This window comes from Ambystoma mexicanum, chromosome 4p (genome assembly GCF_040938575.1).
Source record: "Ambystoma mexicanum isolate Mex_15411 chromosome 4p, UKY_AmexF1_1, whole genome shotgun sequence".
NCBI lineage: Eukaryota > Metazoa > Chordata > Amphibia > Caudata > Ambystomatidae > Ambystoma > Ambystoma mexicanum.
In genome coordinates this window covers 349,892,282-349,915,139 of record NC_090927.1, presented here as the reverse complement: position 1 = coordinate 349,915,139, position 22,858 = coordinate 349,892,282, and positions in this window count along the sequence as shown.

The following is a 22,858-nucleotide window of genomic DNA, read 5'->3' as shown; positions in this document are numbered from 1 at the left end:
ATAGGTGATGCATATAAGTGTATAGGACCTCTGTGTAATAAAACAAATTTGTGTGTTGTTATGGGTTGTTATGTTATTAAACCTACATCAAAAACTGCTATTCCTGTTGCCCCAGCCCTGCCCTTCTTCCCTTCTCAAGCGCCAAACACTGTGTCACGTGACTATCCCTCTTAAAGGGGTTGTGCCTTCTTCTGCCGCAACACCTCCCCCTTGCTTATCATGAAGCGTCCTCGAGCTCATATCCCTTCTATGAGCTGTGGTGGCTTCTTTACCACTCAGTGTGGCCTTGCCCCTGGCTTGTGATGCTCATCGGGTCTTTCATATGATCTGTTCATGCTTTCTCTCTTGTTTTCTTGTTCTTCCCCTCTGTGTGGTGTTTCTCCGGGTTCTGATGTGTGCAGCCGGTAGAAGAACGAGGCGTTCCGGGTTATTTTGCATCCGTCTCCTGTTGCTGTTATCATTGATCCTTTAACTTAGGTCACCAGGAGTGGTTCAGGGTCATATCGTGAATCCATCTTCCTCTCTTCTCTCTGGCGTACTAGCACTAACTCTCTTGACAGATAGCTGTGGTTCCTTAGCTTTCCTTCGCTGGCCCGCCCATTCTTTTGCCTTTCTTTTCCTCTCGGCGTCGCGTTCCCTTTTTTCTGCGTCTCCCTCAGTGATGTAGTTCTCCAGCTGTAACACTCATTTTCGGGGTTTGCACTTAAGCATGATTACCATCTGCGTCTTACCAGTGGCTTCATGTGGCGTGCTGCTGTAGCTTCTAAGCATTTGACAAATTGCTTGGCAGAATAATGCTTGGTCAAGGTGAGCTTTCTGCCTTGTTCGTTTGTTGGTGGACATACATCGCTCCACTATTCCGTTTCCCTGTGGCCTTAGAGGGGTTATTTTTTGGTGTTGAAATCCCAGGTGCGCTGCCAGTTTTCGGAATTCTTGTCCTTTGAATGGGGGCCCATTGTCTGTCTTTATAAACTTTGGTATCCCCCACTCAATGAATATTTTGTCATTGGTTCCTACTACATCGTGGAATATTGTGGACTCTACTGACTTCACCATTGGGAATCTTAAGTATTCATCCATTTTGCATTGAAAATATGACGATCAAATGCATTTTTTTGTATTTGTTGGCGGGGGCTCGCCCCTCCAACCCCCTGTTTTTTTACCTAAAAAAGACACCACAACGAAAATTAACCTTTTACCGCCCCCATATATGCATTCGATGCTAACATTTTCAATGAATTTATTTTGATGGAAAGTGTTTAGTTGGAAAAATGTTTGATTCAATTACCAGATACCCATCCATTACAACCAGCAGGTAGCACCCTTCTTCCAGGGGCCCGTAAAAGTGCAGTGACACCCATTGCCAGGATTCTTCGGGCAATGGTGCCATCCTTATGGGGCATGGTGCTGTGGTTGCTGTGGCTCTCTGGCAGGCCTGGCAGTGTGTTAAGACATCTTCTACTATGGTGTCCATATATAGGAACCATACTTGGTTGTGAACATCTTTTTCCTGTTCGCTAGCCCTTGGTGTCCCTTTTGTGATAGGTTTACCATCGTTTTCCTCAGACACTTCGGGACTGCTAGCCGATTGCCCCTTAGCAGGATCCCTTGTTCCGTGGTGGCTAGTTCTCCTTGTATCCTAGCCATTCTTTCTATCTCCTTCATGTCCACCTCTCTGTCATTTGTCACTTCTTTCTGGTAGTTTCTCCATCTATTTGTGTTGGTTAGTTACACGTCCACTGAGATGATGCAGTCTGATTTGCTTTTGTCCTCGAACATGGCAAGGGTTTGCGTTGGTGGGGGTGCATTCTCTGATAGGTACCGGATATAATGCTCCGCCTCTCCTTCTACTGAGTCATTCATGTGCCCCTCCAGGTGCCTTGATAAATAGTCAGCTGGGTTTGCATCTCCCCCTGGTTTGTGTTTGATGTGAAAATCATATTCTTGGAGTCTGATACCCCTTCTTTCAATTTGTGGGGGCATTCACGTTTTCGGGTTCCCAAAGATGGAGGTGAGTGCTTGGTGGTCCGTTATGAGAGTGAACCACCTTCCGATGACAAAGTGGTGAAACGTTTTGCATGTCCAGACGGCTGCCAGGCTCTCCCACTCAGCTTGGGAGTATGCGTATTCCGTGTGCGATAGGGCTCTGCTTGCATAGGCTATAATGTTGCTGCCGTGTTGTGCATTGGGTTCAGTCTCGACCAGGATCGCTCCTAGGCCCAAAGGGTTGGCATCAACCATGATTTCGGTGTCCCACTCCGTGTTAAAGTATGCTAGTGTTCTGTTATTGGTTAGTTCCCTCTTGATGGATTGAAAGGCATCCCTACATGCTGTGTCCCAGTGGAAGGGGACATCCTTTTTAAGTCACAGTCTGATGGGGGTCTGTGAGTGTGGTGTAATCCAGGAGGTAGCGGGTGCAGCATCCCACCATGCACAGGAATGAGCGGAGTTCAGTGTCCTCTGTCAGGTGGGCTATGTCGATAATGGCTTGTATCGTTTTGGGGTTGGCTGTGATCCATGGATCATAAAATAAGTGGCCAAAGAACTTGAGGCTGCATTGGTTTATGTTGCACTTGTCTCCATTGAGAGTAAGGCCTGCTGAGTGTAGGATGCCACACACCCTCATCAAGGCTTCATCATGCTGGTCTTGCGATGTGCCGAACACTAGGATGCCTTCGCTGTAGTTGATTGCGCAGGGCACGGGTGATATTAGCCTGCGGATTGTTTCCTGGAATATCTCTGCTACTGAAGATATTCCGAAGTTGAGCCTCTTGTAGCGCAAGAGTCCTTTGTATGTCGTGAATGTGGTGATTGCTCTCGAGTCAGGGTGGATGATACCCCTGGTTGAGATCCAGCTTGGAGAACCGAGAGGCTTGATTCAGCCTGACCATCATGTCCTCTATGTTGGGGCTAGGGTGTCTTTCCCTCTGGATGGCAACACTGGGAATGCGCCTGTCGACGCACAGGTGTAATCATCCGTTTTTCTTTAGGACACCTACTAGTGGTGATACCCACACCGTTGGGCCGTTAGTTGTAGTTCCTGTGCTACTCGTGCTTGCAAATAGAAACTGGCCCAGCTTGGGTACTGGGGCACAGGAGTGACTTGTAGGTTGATGTGGGGAGTGATTACTGCATCTTTGAGTCTGCCCACTACTTCAAATAGTGCTGGGAATAGGGTCTTCATTTTTTGGAGAGTCATTTCATGGCAAGTCACTGTATTGCAATTCATTGTATTGTTCATGCGATTGCGCTGAGAGGCCTTGAACGACTTTGGATTGTTTGTAGTGTATGTCTATTAGCTCTGTATGACATGGATGGTGGTGGACACTTTCTTGCCCTTGTGGTGTAGATCACAGGCAAACAGGCCTTTCGATTGGAGCGGGTGAGCAGTGCCCCATTGGAATATGCGGCCCTGAGATGGGCACCATGGGTAAGTGTCTTTTATTGCATGGTAGAGGGTGTACTCTTTGCTGTATCTGTCATATTGTTTGTATCATCACTGGTATTGTGGCTCCTCATTGAGGTCTGTGGGCGGGTTCTCATACGGGTCTCTGGTATAGTTGGGTGGTGAGTTTGCATACGGCTCTGTCCTGTATTGGGAGCCATACTGCTCACAGCGGTGGACTTGGTATTCCCCCATATTTGGCTGGTAGTCGCATTCATCGTGATGTTGCGATGGTGATTGCAGCATTAATTCCACTATCGCCTTTATCACACCCGTTTGGTTTCGACTTGGTGTTGAGTGTCTCCCTTGGTATGTCCTCTGGGCATTCTTATCAGGGTATGTTCTGTAGTAGGGCCCTCAGGGCGGTTCTTGTCATCTCCGAAATCCCGTTGATGACGTGGGCCTGTAGTTAAGGAGTGTGAATTTTTCTTTGAGACTGACTGGAAATGGTTTTCTTAACCACATATCATACACATTTGCCCTATTGCCTGGCACTGTCCCTTGTTGGGAAATTCAAAACTGCAGCTATATAGTATGGGCTTCTGGGCATCGGTCTGAGCGGTGTCCCTTGTCCTCAGTTGTTGGCAGATAGTCCTTACAGTATGGCTGCGACTCTGTCACTTCTATTCAGATTATATATGGCTGCAGCTTGTGCATCTACTCTTTCATAGACTTTGGCTAGGGGCATGTGAAATACACCTAGACACCTTCTTCTTTGGATGCCATAACGGCCATATTTGTATTATTTACATTATAACAAAACATGCGACTTAAAAACAACACATCAATAATAATAAGTCTCCTAGTACTGACAGGTGGTCCAGGTGGACCACGCCCTCTGCCCTTCAAGGCGACACATGGTGGTGAGGCCCTATCCCGTCTCCACCATGCCCTGCTCTTTGTGGTGGGGTGATCCCAGGAGGCTGATCTTTCGTTACCAAACTTGCCTCCTGACCGCGCCGCCCACACCCTCTCCATCGCCGGGCCCCAATGGCAGTTGTCCATGAATTCCACAGGGGGGTGTACTGCACCCTCCCCTTCCCTTAATTCCAGCTCCAGAGTCCCCCGGAAGGGGATACTAATGCCTCTGTGGTCCTCCCCACCGGCCACATGGCTGCAGACCCACTGGTCCATGCCCACCAACACGCACAGAATTAGTGCTAAAATATTATGCCGTAACAGTTCTGTGCCGCGTTGAGACAAGTGCACCCCGTCCTGATGACAAGTCTCTGGTCCGCTTAATAATTCAATCTCGATAATCCATAGGCACCCATTGCATCCGGCAAGCCGGGCCATCTCCCTGTTCATTTTTCATGCTGCAATGTTCAAAAGGGCGTGAAGGAACTGCAGACCCCAGTTCACCAGTGGTATAATTTGCGACCACACGAGCAATGCCTTCAGGCAAAATTGTCCAAACCAACAAAATAAAGACAGTAGATCCATGGTCAGCACCCTTCTCCCCCACTGTGCCAGATCGTTGTCCCCTTTGTGCAAGATCACCAAATCTGGATCTGGCAACCTTTGTTCTCTTTTTCTCTCCTGCAACACTCCAACCAACTTGGTGTAATCGCAAACCCCCTTCATCCACCAGTGTATTTCAAACTCTGCCACGCCCAACAGATATTTGGGCCACTCTGCCACTCTCTGCTCCATTCTCCTTAAGAATGAGTGCCCCATGACCCACGCCACTGGTTTCGCCATCCACTCTATTTAGGTAGACACAAGAGAGTATGTTAGACATGACAGCCATATCACAGTTGTTAAAGGCTCACGCACCCTCGGCCCTTCACATAGTCACTCCATCCCGACTCCTATTCCCCCTTTTTGTGTTTCACGATCCCCTGTCAACATGCCAAGTGAGGCCTGATGCATCCTTTGTAAACTCTGGACTTCCACTGTCCAATTTCTTTAAATATCGCTTTCCTTGTACCCAAACCTGGCCACAGTGGTGGGCGCCCCAATTCTGAATGAATGAGGGGCGAAACCTATGCCCCCAAGCCCTGTCGCCAGCAGCGCTTTTGCAAAATAATTCCTGAATTGAAATCTAGAGAGACACAACCAATCCATATGCTGGAACAAGGGGCCCCTTTCTTCCCCTCTCACGACCATGAATGCTCCCATCAACCTTACCGGGCAAATTTCCGCTCTGAGCTGCCTTTTTAGCGAGACCCCAACCCCTTTTCCTTCCTGATCTGTTTTGGATTTTTTCAGCCATAAATGTATCTGGTCCTCCCCATTGCTTGACAGGTCCTCACCTACAAACTCCCCTCTCCTGTCCTTAATGGATGCCCCCACCAGTTCCCCTATCCTGAATGCTCTGAAGAAAGCTGTAGCAAACTCCTGCCCTGAACAAAGCCACTTCCCATGCATCCCTGCAAATATCCCCCCAGGTGCCCCATGATTTCGACTAGTTTCTTCAGATCTAAAGGACGCCTACTGTCACTCTGTGGAACCTTCACCCTTCTCTATCCTATAAGGGCTTTTTAACTGCAAAATCTGAGGAGGGGGGCGCTCTATTTTTTAGTCCTCCAAAAAACCTGATGGTGGTCATTTTTGTTCTGGCTGCCTCTACTGATACCCCTAAACCTCAGACGTGTCCCAGGAATTGTCTTATACTCTCCACGTGGAATACGTCTGCCAAACCCTGATTGAGACAAAAATCCCTCAGTTCTTTAAAACATTTCAAATATGTCCTTTGTGTTTTCTGTGATACAGATCCCTCAATCAGAAGAGCCAACTCTGGGCATCAAGCCCCCATAGTTTCTCCGGAAATGGTGCCACCACCGGGGCTGCTGTGGTTAGACACTGCTGGAGCTCCTGTAATTTAAAATGGGACAAGGCATCAGCCGCGTTATTGTAAATACCCAACACATGTTTTCCTGAAAGCTCACATTGTTCTCTAGACATGCCAATACCAATCTCTTTAGTAATCATAAAACCACAGGGCATGCTGCCTTTTGATTGTTAATGGAGCACACCACAGACATGCTGTCCGACAGGTGAGCACATCCCTGTCGTTTAGTTGCACCCCCCAAATCTCTACTGCCACCACAGTCCAAAAATGTAATGTTCCTGGTCAGTCCACTGTCCACCCAACTGTCAGGCCACCGCTGACCGTACCATTTGTTCCCCAAAATGGCCCCAAAGCCCTCACTGCATGCTGCGTCGGTGTAGAGGCCCAATTGTTCACTGCTTTTTGTCTCAGTCGCCCATACCAGCATCCCATTGAATTTCTCCAGGAATGCGTCCCAGATCACCAGGTCATGCTTTAATTCTCTGGACAGCCTTATGTGATGGTGCATTTTAGTCAACCCTGACATGGCCCCAGCAATCGCCCTGGAAAAAGGCCTCCCCATGGGGATGATCCACAGGGCGAAGTTCAACTGCCCCACCAAGCTCTGTTGCTGGTCCATGGTCACCTTTTTCACCCGCAAGCAAGTAGCCACTGCCCCTCTGAAATTCCTGAGATAGTCCTCAGATAGGCGGCACGCCCTTTTTTCAGAGTCAATCTCAATGCCCACGAAGCATAGCAATGTTGTTGGCCCTTCTGTTTTTCCTCTGCTAATGGTACTCCCTGTTCCGCGGCCACCTTCTGAAATGCCTCTAGAGCCCTTCTACACTGATCCTGTCCCACCAGACCCATAAATAAGAAATAATCCAGGCAATGCATCACCTTCACTCCTGATTTGTTGCCCATTCTAGAAATGTGCTGAATGCCTCGAAGCAGGAACATGACACCAAACATCCCATTGGCATACACTTGTCGAAGTAAAATACCCCCCATAGTTGGAAACCCAGTAAATGGTAATCAACTGGGTATACAGGCATTAATCAGAATGCCAATTTGATATTGGATTTTGCCAATAAGGCACCTTTCCCCAATTTCTGTAACGCAGCCAGTGCCCCATCAAATGGCGCATACCTTACGGAACAGAGCGCCTCATCAATTGCATCATTTACTGAGGCGCCCTTGGGAAATGATCAATTGTGAATCAATTTGAATTTCCCAGGCTCTTTTTTGGGAACTATCCCCACCGGTGAAAACACAATCTTTGGCAGTGGTGGGGACGTGAAAGGTCCAGCCATCGTACCCAACCTCCGTTATTTCTCCACCCTGTCCATCACCAATCCTGATTGTCTTCTCTGCGCCCCCCCATCCCTCGAGGACAGTGGCATTGTAAATTTCCACACCAGAATCCTGAAACCTTGTGAGAAAAACTCCACTAGTAGTTGCGCCTCCTTGTGCTTAGGGTACCCGTTTGCCCAACCCCTTCATATGTCCACCAGCACTGGCGAGGGCAAATCCGCTGGTGGCTCCCCCAACGCTAATCCTTCACTTCTGCTGTTCGTTTCTTTTTCTGTACTTATCTATTTATCTATTAACATTTATAAAGTTCAGAGCAGCCCGAAGGCATTGTGGTGCTGTTACAAGAAAGCATACTTAGTTACATAATGAAGAAAAGAACAGTGGGAGGAAAGGGGGAGAGAAGGAGGGAGCCTGAATGTGGTTGGTGGTCACAGTGAGCCTTCTGACGGTAGTGTAGCAGTGTTCAGGCCAATGTAGGCTATGAGTGCAGCAGTTACAAGGAAGCAGGGTGGAGAGGGTATGTGGGAAGGAGGGGGTTAGTTGAAAAGCCTAGTTTTTACCATTTTCCGAAAGGCCAAGAGAGAGGACTCAGGTCTGAGTGGGTTTGGTATGGCATTCCATAGTTTGGGGGCGATGTTGGGGAAGCCGATACCGCCCGCTTTGACCCTCTTGTTTGAAGGGATAAGCAGTTGGTTTGCGTGACAAGCTCTTTTGGGTAACAAGGAAGTGGCTCTGACAATTTTCTCTGACAGGTAGGGCGGGGCTGTGAGTGCAAGACACTTGTGAGTCAGGTGAGCGTCTTGAAGGTAATCCATTCCTTGACCGGTAGCCAGTTGGCTACGCGCCTGGGATGTGAGACGTGGTCTCTTTTGGGAATGCTTAATGCTTCTCTGAGAGCGTTGTTCGTAATGACTTGAAGTCTATTCAAATTTTTGGCCGAGTTGCCTGCTAGGAGACTTGGAGACTTGGTCTCCTCGTGCGCGAGCATCGCACTAAATGAACAAATGTACTTAAATTTGCATGCTGGTCTTGCACAGGTTTCTTTATTAAAGGCCCAATAGCCTCCCTTTCTGTCCCCCAATCCTTTGCTGCTCTGAAAGGAATGCGTGTGTATCCCTGTCCCAAACTGCCTGCTGGACGTATTGCGAACCACTGTGCAGCTCCCTATAAGTCCATTGCCCTGGTCCCCCAATCCATCTGCACGTTCCCTGCCTTGGTGCTACTAAACCTCTCATCATACACCAGCCAAGCCCCAAAAGCACAGTCATGGTACATTGACAACACCAAATGATGATAGGACCATAGCCTCCGGTGTAGCTCAGGATATTTCTCCAGAAGTATAGCGTAAAATATAGAAAAACTACTGGCCCAATTGATTGGAGATTTTTCGACAAAGAATGTCCTAGCTTTTCCTTCACCCTTAGTGTCCTTGCACTCCTCTACTCTTCTGTAATCCAGCAATAAGAAAATATTGATGTATCTGTCCTTCCAAATGTTTTCCTTTGTGTCCAGTGATATGTGCCATGTAAGCATACCTGGTGTCATTGGCTGCCTTGGGGTGGGGTCCATCTCACCCGCCCCACTACCGAGGGCACCCCTGCTGCTGTTGGCACCACTTTTTGTCCCCTTGTCTCATTTGAATTGCTTGCCCCCTCTTGTATGCCCCCAGCATGTGTTGTTGCGTCTGTTGCTGTTGTAAGCAGGTTTCCTGAGGCTTGCCCTGTTGTCTGAACACCAAGTTGGCCCCCATTTCCTCCTTCTGTGGGGACACCTGTGGCCCCCTTGTTGTATGCCACCTACTAGGTGTGTGGTGCCGATGGGCCCAACCCCCCCATGGGGCAACCACCAGAGATCAGGGTGCCCCATATGGTGCTGGACACGGTTGTTGTTATGGCCCCCTTGCCATCCCCACAATTTCCCCCTACTTGCCATCCAGTTCCCACTCCAGAATTCCCTTGCCCAGGGGTCGCCCAGCCATACCCTGGCCCCTGCCAGCTACCCACTCCCATGAGTTATTGTGGCTGTTTCTCATTGTCCATGGGTTGTTCTCTTGCCCCCACTGCCCCACCACTGTGTGGTGCCCTTGTCCTTGTGAAGTCCCAACCGGCATCTCAGCCTGACTCAGTGCATTTGCCCCTTGTTGCCTTGTGGCCGTCGTCCCCTCTGGCTTGCTGGGGGCCTGCTGAGCAGATGCAGTGGTGGTCACTACCCCTACTGCTTGTGGGTGAGCCGTACCGGCTCCTCTCCTTCCCGCCTTTTTGCTTTTCTTTGCTGGGGGTAATGCCGCCCTGCGGGCCACATTGGATTTTCTTGGCCTCTCTCCCGCTCTTCCCTCCACTCCTGCGGGCTGTCCTCCACCCACCCCTGGTGCCGGATTGCCCATAAGGGAAGCCATGATGGCGTCCAGGTCCTTGCCCTGCATCATTGTGATCAGTACAGCTAATTTGCCTGGGTCCATTGTCCTTTCTTGCTTGTGCAGCGTCTTGCGGTAACAGCTCCCTTTCCTATGTCACTAATGATAGCCTTGTCGACACATGCGTCCTCTCCTCAATTGGTAATGGTGTTGCCTTTTCTAGTTAATTACAGCGCCGGCTCTCCCCCAGCCCATGCGTTTAATAAACCTCGCCTTTGGCACACAACCTCCACCCGCATGATTTAAGTGATGTTCCATTTGCCTGTTGTGCCCTGCTTCGTTTCCCTTAAGTTGGCAAGCGTGCAGAAAATGTTCCAATGTATGCGACCCCTTTAAGTATTCCAGATTTCTGGATTAAAGAATGAGTTAAATATTAACCCCAAAGCCCTACAATACAGTCCTGCCGTCCCCGCCACCCGCAATGCTCCACCCCGGCCCAGATCAGCCTGTTACCACCTTAGCAGTCTCCCAAGCCCCCCTCTACCTGAGTCTCCCCGCCAGAGCCGAATCGCCCAACACTCAGCAAAAGGTTCCTTCTACTAACGCAAACGCACCGACCCGACGGACAGCCATGGCAGCAGTCTCAAGAGACGGATCCTCAGACGAGAAAAGCGCTTCTGATGCAGGCAACTCAACAGTACGGGCCCGGACGGCAGGAACACAGTGGCGCAAAATCCCCCCAGGGTCAGGCAAAGAACTCTGCCCCTTTGCATTTTTGCCCCTGTTTTTATGGGACATTATGCACCACTGCGCTCCCCTGCCGAATCCAAGCCCGCAAGACTCACCTGAACCCATGCTGTGGAACTGTAGCCTCCTGTCTACAGGTGGACCAGCCCCTCCCATGCCCCTCTGGCTCGCCCCGGGCCACCCAACCTGGCATCCGTGCAAGGGAAGGTTTTTCCCTATTATCTTAAATTTGTATGTTTCCTAAATACTGAGGATGTGCATCCCTCAATTGTCCTGAGTCTAATTGCATCCTCGTCAGAGAATTTTGCAAAGTTACAGTGGTGTATCTTCCTTTGTAGTCTAATAACGAATTCTCCTATGGTTTTGTGCGTCATTTGTGCACATTGATTAAATGCATATCTTTCGTAGTCTCTGTTCGGTAATATGACTAGTTTGCGGTTGATTGCTGTGGTCAGCAGTGTGTATGTGGACTTTTCCTGAGGCGGGATAGTTTTCAGAATTCCTTTTATTTATTTCCCTGCCAGGTTTACGAGTATGTCTGCTTTGTTAGGGGAGTCTTGTCTCTTACTGCTCTCATGAAATCCTCAAAGTCCTCCATCCATTCTTCCCATCTTTGCCCATGGTGTGGTTGTACAGTGAAAGGGCTAGGTCGTAACAGGAATGTTGCTCTAGAGTAGTGGTCTTCAAACGTTTTGGCCAGTCCCCCCCAGAGCAAAATTTGGGCAGGCCGGGACCCCCAAAAATGCCAAATGGACAGTATCTATGATATGATATGTTATTTATAATGCGCTTAATACCCAGAGGTTTCTAAGCGCAGACCCAGTGATCGAACCTGTGTTGCTTCGTGTCGTCTTGCTTCCAAGGCGAGCACGTTGCTGCTGAGCTGTCCTTCTGGGCTGTCACCACTATTTCGTGCTGTCACCACACCCTACTCCCAGTATAGTCCCTGGGCTCCCCACCTGCTCACATCACAGTCGCTGGGCTCCCTCATCCCACTCCTACCCAGTTCCTGGGCTCTCCCCACCCCATCACACACCATGGGCTTTTTCCCCACCGTGCTCCCACCACCATCCCATGGTTCCCAGCCTTCCTGCTCCCCCCCAAAAATGCCTAAGCGATTGAGAGCAATGAGGGAGCCTGAACCAATCAGGGGGGGGGGAACCATGGAGTTTTCCCCCGTGATTTTCTTTTTAAAGAGTAGGTTAAAAAGTTGCATTATAGAGCATACTTTAAAAAAAGGAAATAGGTAAATAGCCAAACAGTTTGCAATTGGTGCTGGGAGGCCCAGGGGACAGGCATGACATTGTTTTACTGGGCATCTGTAATAGATGTCCAGTAAAAAAATACCATCCCTGTCCCCTGGGCCCCACTGGGCCTAACACAATCAACATGATTATGTGTGTATGCAAGGCATTGGGGTGCCAAGGGGGAAAGCATGGTATTTTTGACTGGACATCTATGATAGAAATCCAGTAAAAAAAATACCATCCTGTTCCCTGGGTTCCACAACACCTCAGAAGGAGAGCTGATTTCGATATGTGGGTAGGGGGATTGTGCAACAAAGGCATTTAGGCATTTTTAAAATGCCTTTGTTGTACAACCATCCTTCCCCTTCTATCCACCACTTGCCAAAATCAGCTCAACGGACCAAAACAAACTAACACACACACACACAGACACACATTCATACAGCAATCATTCACATGAGCATCCATCACCATACACTCACTCATAACACAAGCATACACGCATCCAAACACATGTTTAAATTTTTAAAAAATGAACATAAACTTACCTTCTGCATTGGCATGCATGTGGGTGCTGAAACGCCCTGCTCCAGGCTGCTCTGTCCGTATGTGCGAGGAGGCGCAGGAGCTCCTCCTCACACATACAGCCATGCAGTGCCCCAGCCAGCATTTCCAATGAGCTATGCAATGCTGGCAAAGCAGAATGCCCCAGCCTTGCATGGCTCAGTGAGCATGTGCAGCTGGGGCACTGAACTGAACTGTCAAAGGGAAATAGTGTTTCTCTTTGACAGTTCAGCCAGCCCAGGAGCACTCCCTCAGCTGGAAAAAGCAACAGAGGGAGTGCTCATTGTTTCACTGGGCTGGCTCCTTGGCTCCTCCATAATGGGTGAAGGGGCCACTGGGTGGGCGCCCCCTCACCATTATGGATGAGCCGCCAGGCTCGGACTGGCCTATAGGGCAATGCATGTATCAAAAATGCAAAATGCTAGTGTGGGCCATTTAAAATGGGCCATCTTTTTGGCCAATGTGGGCCAGTTTGATGAGTAACTTCACTATGCAGTTAGATTTGGACCATTGAGCAGTTAGTAATTTTGACCATTGTTGCTGAATAAATATTCTTTAAATATCACAATTTACTTACATTTTAACACAAAGCACCCCCTTGGGTGCTATTCAAACAGTCTGTGACTAAAGGAATGAATATCCATTTAAAACTGCGGGCCACTTTTTCATTGGTGCATGACAATTTCATGCTTCTGCCCGACCATGTGAGTCGCCCATGCCATTTTTTCCAAACTTAAAAAAAAGATATATTTAAAAATATATATATATTTTTTTACATTTCATGCTGGCCTCTCACAGCCCCCCAGGGATGCGGCCGCGGCACACTGTGTGGCCACGCCCCACAGTTTGAATACTGCTGCTCTAGAGGATGCTCCTATTGCGGGGTGTGCCGGTCCTCCTTCATCTCCAACTGCAGCTGGTGGTGCATCGTTCTCCATGGTTTTATGTGTCTTATCTTGCTATTATATGGTATTTTTGTACTGGATGGGTGTTCATCGAGGTGTCACCTTCCACCTGGTGACTACAGTGTTGTCTCATGTGTTGCTGCGGGGGCCTCTGGCTCCCTCTCTCCCTCCTGTTTGTTGTTGCCCTCCTTACTTTTGCTGGTGTATTGTGGCTACTGGCCTCTGGCTCCCTCTCCCCCTCCTGCTTGGTGCTGCCCTCCTTGCTGCTGCTGGTGTGTATTAGGGCCTTTCATCTTTTTTTGTTGTAATGTGCTCTTTCTTCAATGCCACTGGTTAGCATGGTGACCACCGGCTCTCTCCTCACCTTCTGCGTAAAGCTGCCTTCCCTCCTGTTTCCAGCCTTCGTTAGGGTCCTCCTCCTCTTTCCTCCTTACCGCAGTGATATGCGCGTGCCGTTAGGGTCGTTTTCCTTTCCTCTTTCCACCGTTCTCCTCACGATGGTTGTCATACGTGGCCACTCGTCTGGCCAGCTGCATGCACGCCGTGTGTGCAGGTAGTTGGTCTCCAGGCTTCTCCGTGCTGACGCAGGCTTCTCTGGCGTCATGGAGGCCGAGCACTGCAGCGCCCTCCTACCCGCTCCTCGGGTCCCGCACCGTTCGCCTGTTCGCCGTGGTACAAGCGCCTGCAGTTGTCGCCCTGCACGCGTGTTCGGCCTCGTCGCCAGGTGTTATGGGTTGTTATGTGGCGGGCACAGACGACACAGAGCTTCTCGTGCAGTCAACCTCTCTTTATTAAACCTAAATAAAAAACTGCCCTTCCTGTCCTCCACTTCATCCCCACTTTCACACCCACCCACGTGACTATCCCTCTTAAAGGGGTGGTCGCCTTCTTATGCTGCAACATTTGTGTGCAAGCATCAGTCCGATTTCCACCGGTTTACCCTGCTGGATTAAATTGAGAATAAAGTAGTACTTTGCCATATTCTTTGAGTCTGCCGGTTATTTGGGCTGAGATCTTTTCACAAGAGACGCTTTAAGGTGCTAGAGCACACATTTTAAACTACAAGTGAAAAAATAGAAAAACAGTTTTAAAAAAATGCATCTCCTGAATGAATGGGCGTTTCGCCATTCATGGCGCAGCTTTCTACAATAGTTCTCTTGCAGACGTCATTCATTTATAAGCGTCATCTTCGGTACGCGTGATAACACTGAGCATTATAATCTTGTACTTGCCTACCTCGAACGCGCCCCCTGGGGAGTGACGTTGCGTCGCAGATCTGTTGACATTAGCAAACACACCACAGTGGAGCGACCTCCCCAACTGAGCCTGCCTCCCGCCGTGTGAGCGAGCAAGCAGTGGATTTGCTTGCGTAATAAAATATCAGGTTTGCTGCCTCGATAGCCTCCTGCCCTCCAATAATAATTAATAGAGCCGAAGTGCAGTTTACCTCTCCAATCAGTTTGAGTTTGCTAAAGCGTCTACTCATTAACTGTCCAGTGTTCCCAGGTGCACACGGTGCCATGACAAAGAGGCCCCGGCCGGCCTTTGCATCTGGGTGGCTGCGCGGTGGAGCGTGCCCTGCTGTGAAACCCAGTGCCCTGTGGGAAGCTCTGCGGGGGGTTAACTTCTCCCCCTCCCACCGCCATAAACGGCGCACAATGAGACCCTTATCAGCCGGATTCATCGGGGAAAGTGCTCTCTCGCTGCGTGTTTCCAGGACAGTGTCGGGCCCGTTTCTCACAAGTGCCAAATTAACCTGACCCTTTTCTTTTGTGGTTTCATTGAAATGCAGAGAACGGTACCCGCCGACCCCCACACACACATCCTCACCCTGGGAGGCTGCTGAGGAATACGGGAATCGCCAATAGGCGCCCCCAGAGCGCGCACCACACAAAGGAAACAAACGTAATGGGGTATCACACAGTACACCTGTAAGTCGATGCAAAGGGTACATTTGTTCTTTAAAAAATGTTCTTGAATTATGGGCCTGAGCGGTGGGGTATATGCATGACACTTGCCAAACTTATTTTAGCCAACAACACTGCATTCTGCAGGTGACATGGCCTACTTGCTCGCCTTTTCACACCAGTGCGGCCGGTTAAAATGCAAAGACACCACAAAGGCCACGGGGGCGAGTGGCAGGGGTTGTGGACATTTAGCAGCATGTATGATCCCTATTCATCAGAGAGGCGAAGCCCTTGTCCCGATTTGTTGTCAATTAAGGATTCAGTGAAATCCTTTCTTCCGTCAGGCATGGTGCGGCCACTTTAACAACGTAGCCACATTCCATGGGTGGCACTCCTGATTTTTCAGCCAACGTGGAGTGTATATTTTTTCTCCATGCCCCTGCAAGCAAGTGCCATTGTGCAGAAAAGGAATAAGGAGTTGCATGCGTCACAATCCCTGGAGCTGCCTGCCACCTGTGTGGAACCACGCCCCCCCCAGCGCCATTAGCCCCTGCCACGCCAGCTCGGGGGAGTCTTTCAAGTGCTCCCCCGAGCTGGCATAGTGGCAGAATGCGCGGCAGGTGCCCCTTTGTTATTAAATGCGCCCCCGGCAGAACGCATTTAATAACAAGAAGGCGCTGAAGCACCGTATTCACAAAATTCTCCTGGTTAAAAAAAATAAAAGTGCTACATCTTTTCCCTGCAGCCCCTCCGCGCTGCCGCATGTTGACCAGGGGTGCGCGTGGAGGGGGAGGGGCGGTAATTCACCCGGGGCGCTGCTGCTCCTAAGGCTGGCCCTGTTGGGAGGTAGGAGGCAACAGAACTGAAGGCGTTAAGAGGGACAAGACCGGCAGGAGGAAGAGGAGGAGCCTCAGGCAGGAAGAGGCGGCAGTTAGCGAATCAAGTATAGTTGAAAGAAGAAGTGTCCTGTCGTCCTTACGTGCGTGGGAATATTAATGCATATTAACAACTGCTGTAAATATTGGGCCTCATTACCCGTTTTGGCGGCTGTAAATCTGGCGATGTACCACCAAAATCATTTGCTGATCCCACCATTCTGAGCTTGTGCTAAATATAGGGAGGAAAGCCAGCATTCTCCCCTCCAGTTTCCAGCACCATCATTCTGAGATGGGTGGAAATATTGGACGAGAAATGTTGTGCTATCCAGCAGCAAAAGCTGCTAACATTTCTCTTTGTGGGGAAACACTTGCTCCAGTGGCATTGCAAGCATTTCTCAAAAGACTATCACTTTTCTAATTTAAGAACGTTTTCTTAAACTTTCATTAAACTAGAAAAGTGGTGCTGCAGTCTGAGAAATACTATGTTCATAATGGGAAAAAGTGTGCTGCAGAGTTTAACGGCACCTTTCAGGGAACCATTAATGAACGACTCTTTAGGCTGGTGCAGGAAGGGTGTTCTGGCCTCTGAATACAGTCCTGGCCAGCCGCTTACATGTGAGGTTGTTTGCAAGCCTGTTGCCATGCCATAAATCACGGCTTTGCAGGAGTGGCAGGCTTTGTTTATTGCCTCCACTCCTGTACTCCATCAGAATACATGTCTTCATGCTCAGACACAGCACTTTTCGATTATAACACACATCTCAGAATCTGGCCCTTAGTCCTTTGATGTTACCACAGGATATGGAGGGGTGTCATGATGGTATGAATCCCTATTTTTGGGCTCCATACCAATCCAAAGGGATATTTGCATACTAACTGTGAGCATTCATTCGGTGTCATAAATCCACCGATTAATGGAGGTAAAGTGGAGGATTCTCCTACAGCTTTTTGCCGGTGGGGGTGGGGAGAATACTCCACTCTACCTCCACACTCAGAATTCGGTGGTGTGGTAATTTCAGTTACTGTAAAATGGTATTATCACCAATGTATTAACGTAATACCGAACTCGCAAGGAGACCCATTATATGTCTCCTTATGGGATGCGTTTTCACTGTCGTGAAAGCAATTCTGTTGAAATGGTATGGAAACCGTAACCAATCTCATTCAATTTACAGTTGAAGCAGGTGTATACCATTCAGTGTCCTTTAGATAAATTGCATTCTGGTAGTTGCAGTTTTGCTTTTTGCATACTAATATGCCCGTTTTCATACAGTGCTCAATGACAGGTTACGCGCACATTTAAACAATACAATAATAGCTGTTATTGTGACCCAATCTAATTGTACCCAGTTTTTCATCATCAGAAAGATGAAGGGATAAGTCAGAAATGGGATTCATGATTTAAACATCCAGAGATTAACCATTCCATTTTGGAGATGCTATTAGCTTTCCATTATGGGATTTGTAGTCCTGGATTTCTCAATTGTAAATCCAGGACTACAAGTCCCAGCATGCACAGTTAAAGGTAGGACTGGATTAGTGTCTCCTGAATGGAAGGGATAATGCTGAGATGCAAGGATCTTGAGACATGCCTCATGTCAAGGCAATCACTTGGTGCACAAGATATCGTGCATTATAAATGAAGAACTACACATCTTAGAATACAAAGATGAAACATGACTGAATGAATAATATCCACTGAACAAGTCTGATTGCAGAGCTCTCAAGTTTCCTGTGCCATGAGGTACGACACCTGTGCCATGCGGTATGACTCTGAGCTGGTTGCCCTTAAATGAAAGTGCAGAGCAGCAGAACAGAAATGGGGATCTTTAGGCGCACCAACTGACAAACTGGCCTGTCGCTCTCTTCAAAGGCAATATAGATTCTGAATCCGCTCCAAGAATAGACTCTATATTCAAACCTGCATCTCAGTGGCATCTAACAACACGGCTGAACTCTTCAAAGTCTACAAGGAACTGGCCAATCCTGTTGCAGCCTCATCCTCTACTGCACCCACCCAGGCCCTTTGCTCGGCCCTGGCTGCCCATTTCACTGTCAAAACACAGAACATTCTGTCCTCTCTCCCCCCTGCATCTTCGCCTGCACCCACATCTCTTGGGCCCCCCTTGGCGACCCCGCCTCTTCTCTTCAACCTCTCCCCTGTCACACCTGAGGAGGTCTCCAGATTAGTCAGGTCCATGAAAGCCTCCTCCAAATAGGTTGAGCCATGCCCTCCTAAAACTGCGAAGGACAACATTAATTCTCTTGCTCCAGCCTTGGCTGACCTCTGCAACCTCTCTTTCACCACTGGAGTTTTCCCCACTTCTTTCAAGCACTCTCTTGTGCACCGTCTGCTCAAGAAACCCTCTGCAGACCCTTCTATCCTGGCAAACTATCTCCCAATCTCGATTACTCCTTTCCTGGTAAAACTACTGGCGAAATTAGCTATCTCTCAGCTTACCCTCCACACCGAATCTGTTGGTTGTCTCCATGACCATCAGTCTGTCTTTAGAGCATCCAGAGGCGCTCTTGTGAACACCCGTGAAAACCTGCTCTCAGATCTTGACTTTAACTCTCCTTCTCTCCTCATTCTTCTCGATCTCTCCTCTGCCTTCGACATGGTAAACCACAACATCCTGATCTCCCGTCTCCATGATACCCTGGGCATCACTGATCTGGCCCTTGTGTGGCTTGCCTCCTTTCTCTGTGACCATCCCTCCCAGGTTGAACTTGGGTCCTTTCTCTCCTCTATCACTCTCTTCACTTGTGGCGTCCCCCAGAGATCCAACCTATCCCCATGGTTCTTCCATGTCTATAACTCTATATGGCCCCTCTGGCCCACAGGATCTCTACATTCACCTCTAACTTTCAGTGTTATGCGGATGACACACAGCTCTCCTTCAGGCTACCCTCAGCCTCTTTCTCCTCCTCGCTCATTCCTGACTGTCCACAATTCAGTCTTGGTGTGCTGCTAACGATCTCTGCCTCAATGCCAGTAAGACAGAGATTGTCCTAATTGGGACCTCTGTCCCTGCTTTCCCAATTTCCAACTGGCCGGCCTCCCATGGCCCTTCGCCTTCACCTGCTACTGAGGCAAAAAACCTGGGGTTATTTTCGACTCCACTCTCACCTTCTCTTCTCACATCTCGGACATCTCTAAAGCATCCCACTACCAAGTACACCTCCTCAGAGGTGTTCTACCTTTTCTCACCTTCCCCCAAAGGCTCACAGTCTCCGGAGCTCTGGTTCTCTCTAGGTTGGAGTACGGCAACATCCTCTTTCTCAAGCTTCCTACTTCTACTCTCTGTCCACTACAACTCATCCAGAACAGAACTGCAAGACTTATCCTTGGCCTCATGGCCAGGGACAGCATCTCTCCAGTGCTGAAATCCCTCCACTGACTCTGTGTGAGTGCTAGGATCAAGTTCAAGACCCTCTGCATAGTCCACAAGGCTTTCTGGGGCTGGGGGTCACACTATCTGCAACGCTTTCTGCCTAAATACTCACATTCTAGAGCCCTCCGCTGGGCCTCTTCCAACTCTCTGCATGTGAGCCCTTTTTCCAAGCAGTGATTTGGGGGCAGATCGTTATCCTCTGCAGGTTCCTCCCTCTGGAACAGCCTCTGCCTTGAGCCGGAGCTCTTTAAGTTCCGGAAACTCCTCAAGACCTTCCTCTTTGCATCCTCTTTCTCTCCCTCTCCCCTGCTAACCTCCTCTCTCTTTCTCTCCAGCTTCACTCCTACATCTCTCCCCTAACTCTGTCACCTTCGCTGACTGGTCGCCTGGCTCACCTCCAGAACATCACAGGTTCAGGCTCCACCACCAGTCTTTGCACTTGCCTCCGGGCCTCTGCACTATTCTCAGCACTACTACACTTTCAGCATACGCTCCATGAGAGGGGTTACCTCTCTGCACTTAACCCTTGGCCTACTGGACTGGCCTCACTTGTTCCCCCTCTCCCCACCCTTGCACCTCCGTCTGTACACTTGCATGACCTGAATTTACTAGGCCTAGTAAGCTCTGTCTTGTCCCCCCTTTTTCTCCACCCTCTAATCTGGTTGCGCTTGCATGTACTTGCACTAAGAGAAATGCTGTCAGGCCTAGTACGCTAATTACTTCTTTGTTAGATCGTTTGGAAACTTCAAGGCCCAAGAAAAACTACTGTATTCCTTTGTTCCCTTCCTGCCTTGAAGCGCTTTGAAGCACTTCACTTGTGTATAAGCGCTGTACAAAAAAACAATTACAATTACATGCGGGAGAAGGCCATCATGTCCTGTTTTTCAGCGTGGATCCTGGTACTTATAGTTTTTTTCTTTCCCATTTCAAATTGAGAAAAACTACAAGTCCCAGAATTCCAAGCAAAAACACAAATCGATGGCCTTCTGACACATAGCCAAGGGAAACATGACAGCTCTGCTAATTGATGTTTATGCACACGCGTTTACTTAATCGGAATTCGTGGGGGATTGTGCTCTCTTACTTCCCCTCCTTCCTCTACTGTCCTCCCCCTCTCTCACAGCTGTGTTGCTCTCAAAAGATCAATGTTGTTGTAATTGGAACTTGGGACTGAATTGCAACTGTTTGGACGAGCACAAAAGCCCTGACCCCCTCTGTATGTTCCAATGCTATTTGTGCAGGTGCAGTTTATTGTGGCCCAGGGTAAACTGGCCTGACGTCACAATAAAGCAAAGGTTGCCTCCCTTGTGCAAATCCAGCATTGAAAGATTATCGTTAGCATATTGACTAGGTATTTGCTGCCAACGTTTACAGCAGTTCAGCTGTTCAAACACTTGAAATGCAGACGCACATTGTGAACTCTTGAAAGCGGTTCCTTGTATTAACCTTTCATGAACGAAAATACAATTTTAAAAGCGGTTGGCACTGTCCACTGAAGCAGTGGTGCTCTCTAGAATACCAAGTAAGTAGCCACGTTCCTGAATCACGTCTGCTGCGCACAAGTGTGCTGTATTTAGTCCTAGAAAACGATTTACCAGTTTTTAGAAGTACACACTACCAACAATATTTGAATAATAGGCTTAGATATTCAGAGCTGTGAAGTTGCCTTTGGTCATGCGTGAGAGGACTATCCAGTACAGTTTTATCCCTTTGAATTCTGGGACCTGTAGTTTTTTTATTTCCCATTTGACATAAGTGAAAGTGCAATTCCCAGAATTCAAAGCAAAAACAAGCCTGTATGGCCTTGTTCTCACGTATGGCCATGGGAAACTTGAGGGCTCCGGATCTCTGGGAATGTGTGGAGCACGTTGTTTATTGAAACCCGATGAGGTAGAATAAAAATTGTTAGATGCAAGTATGTTTATGTATTTATTGAGCATTTGTTAGGCGCCTATACAACAAAATAGGTTTTCCAGGCGCTACAAGACAGAGTGGGGAGGGAACAAGGAGAGCAAATAGTAATGGCAAAATGACAGTAAATATACAACCGTGGTCCTACTAGGCCTTGTGACATTAGGTCGTGCAAGTGCAATGAAGAGAAGTGCGGGAAGGGGAGATACGTGGGGAGCGGGGGGCGGGCAAGGTATGAGCAAGTGCTGGCTGGTGGGAGCCCAGGTGGGAAGTGCAGCGGGATGCCAGGGGAGGAGGCAGCTGGCTAAGTGCAAGGGCGGAGGAATCCCAAGGGTGGGATGCACAGTCACCAGGCAGGGGGCCCAAAATGGCAAGTGCTGGGGGTGGGTGGGCGCTGGTGTCGATTGGGCAGGGGCCTGGTAACCTGTGAGATTCATGAAGGTCCAGGCTGCCAGTCTCAGTGGCAGTGGGGTGATTAGCAGGGAAGGGAAAGAGGGAAAGAGGTAGAGAAAAGCAGAGTTTTGAGAGGTTTCCGGAACATAAGGAAGTCCAACTCAAGTCTGAGAGTGCCAGGGAAGCTATTCCACAGAGAGGCACCGGCTGAAGACAGATACCTGCCTCCCACTCTCTACTTGGAGAAGCGTTTGACAAGTAGAGAGTTGGAGTTACAGGAGCGGAGGGCTCTAGCATGGAAGTATTTAGGGATAGAAAGTTGGAGCCAGCGTGGTCGCAGACCCCAGAAAGCTTTGTGTATGATGTAGATGGTCTTGACTTTTATCCTCGCTGCCACTAGGAGCCAGTGGAGAGATTTTAGGGCTGGAACGATGCGGTCCCTGGGCTTGAGGGCAAGGATAAGTCTTGCAGCCCTATTCTGGAATAGCTGAAGAGGGCGTAGGGAGGAAAGGGTGATATTGAGGAAGAGGCTGTTGCAGTAGTCCAGCCTAGAGAGGATCAGATCTCTGGAGACATTGAGCCTCTGGGGAAATCTGAAGAAGGTGAGAATGCCTCTATGGAGGTGAAGCTAGAAGTAGGCCTTCTTGGCAAGGTCCAAGATGTGAGGGGTGAACGAAATAGAGGAGTCGAAGATGACCCCAAGGTTTTCAGCCTCACAGGTTGGTGAAGGTAAAGGACTGAAGTAAGGCGGCCAGAGGGTAGGAGGGAAGCAGGGCGCAAGTGTCTGAATAAGAAGGACCTCTGTGTTACTGGCATTAAGACAGAGGTCATCAGACACACACCATGCCTGGATAGCAGTTGGACAATCAGGGATGAGAGAGGAGGATGAGGAGGTAATAGAGGGAAGTTTGAAGGAAAGCCATCAGCATAACATTGGAAATGAGGAGAGAAGGGGGAGATCAGGTGAGGAAGAGGGGCACGATTGATATTGAAGAGCCATGGCGATAGGATAGAGCTCTGGGGGAT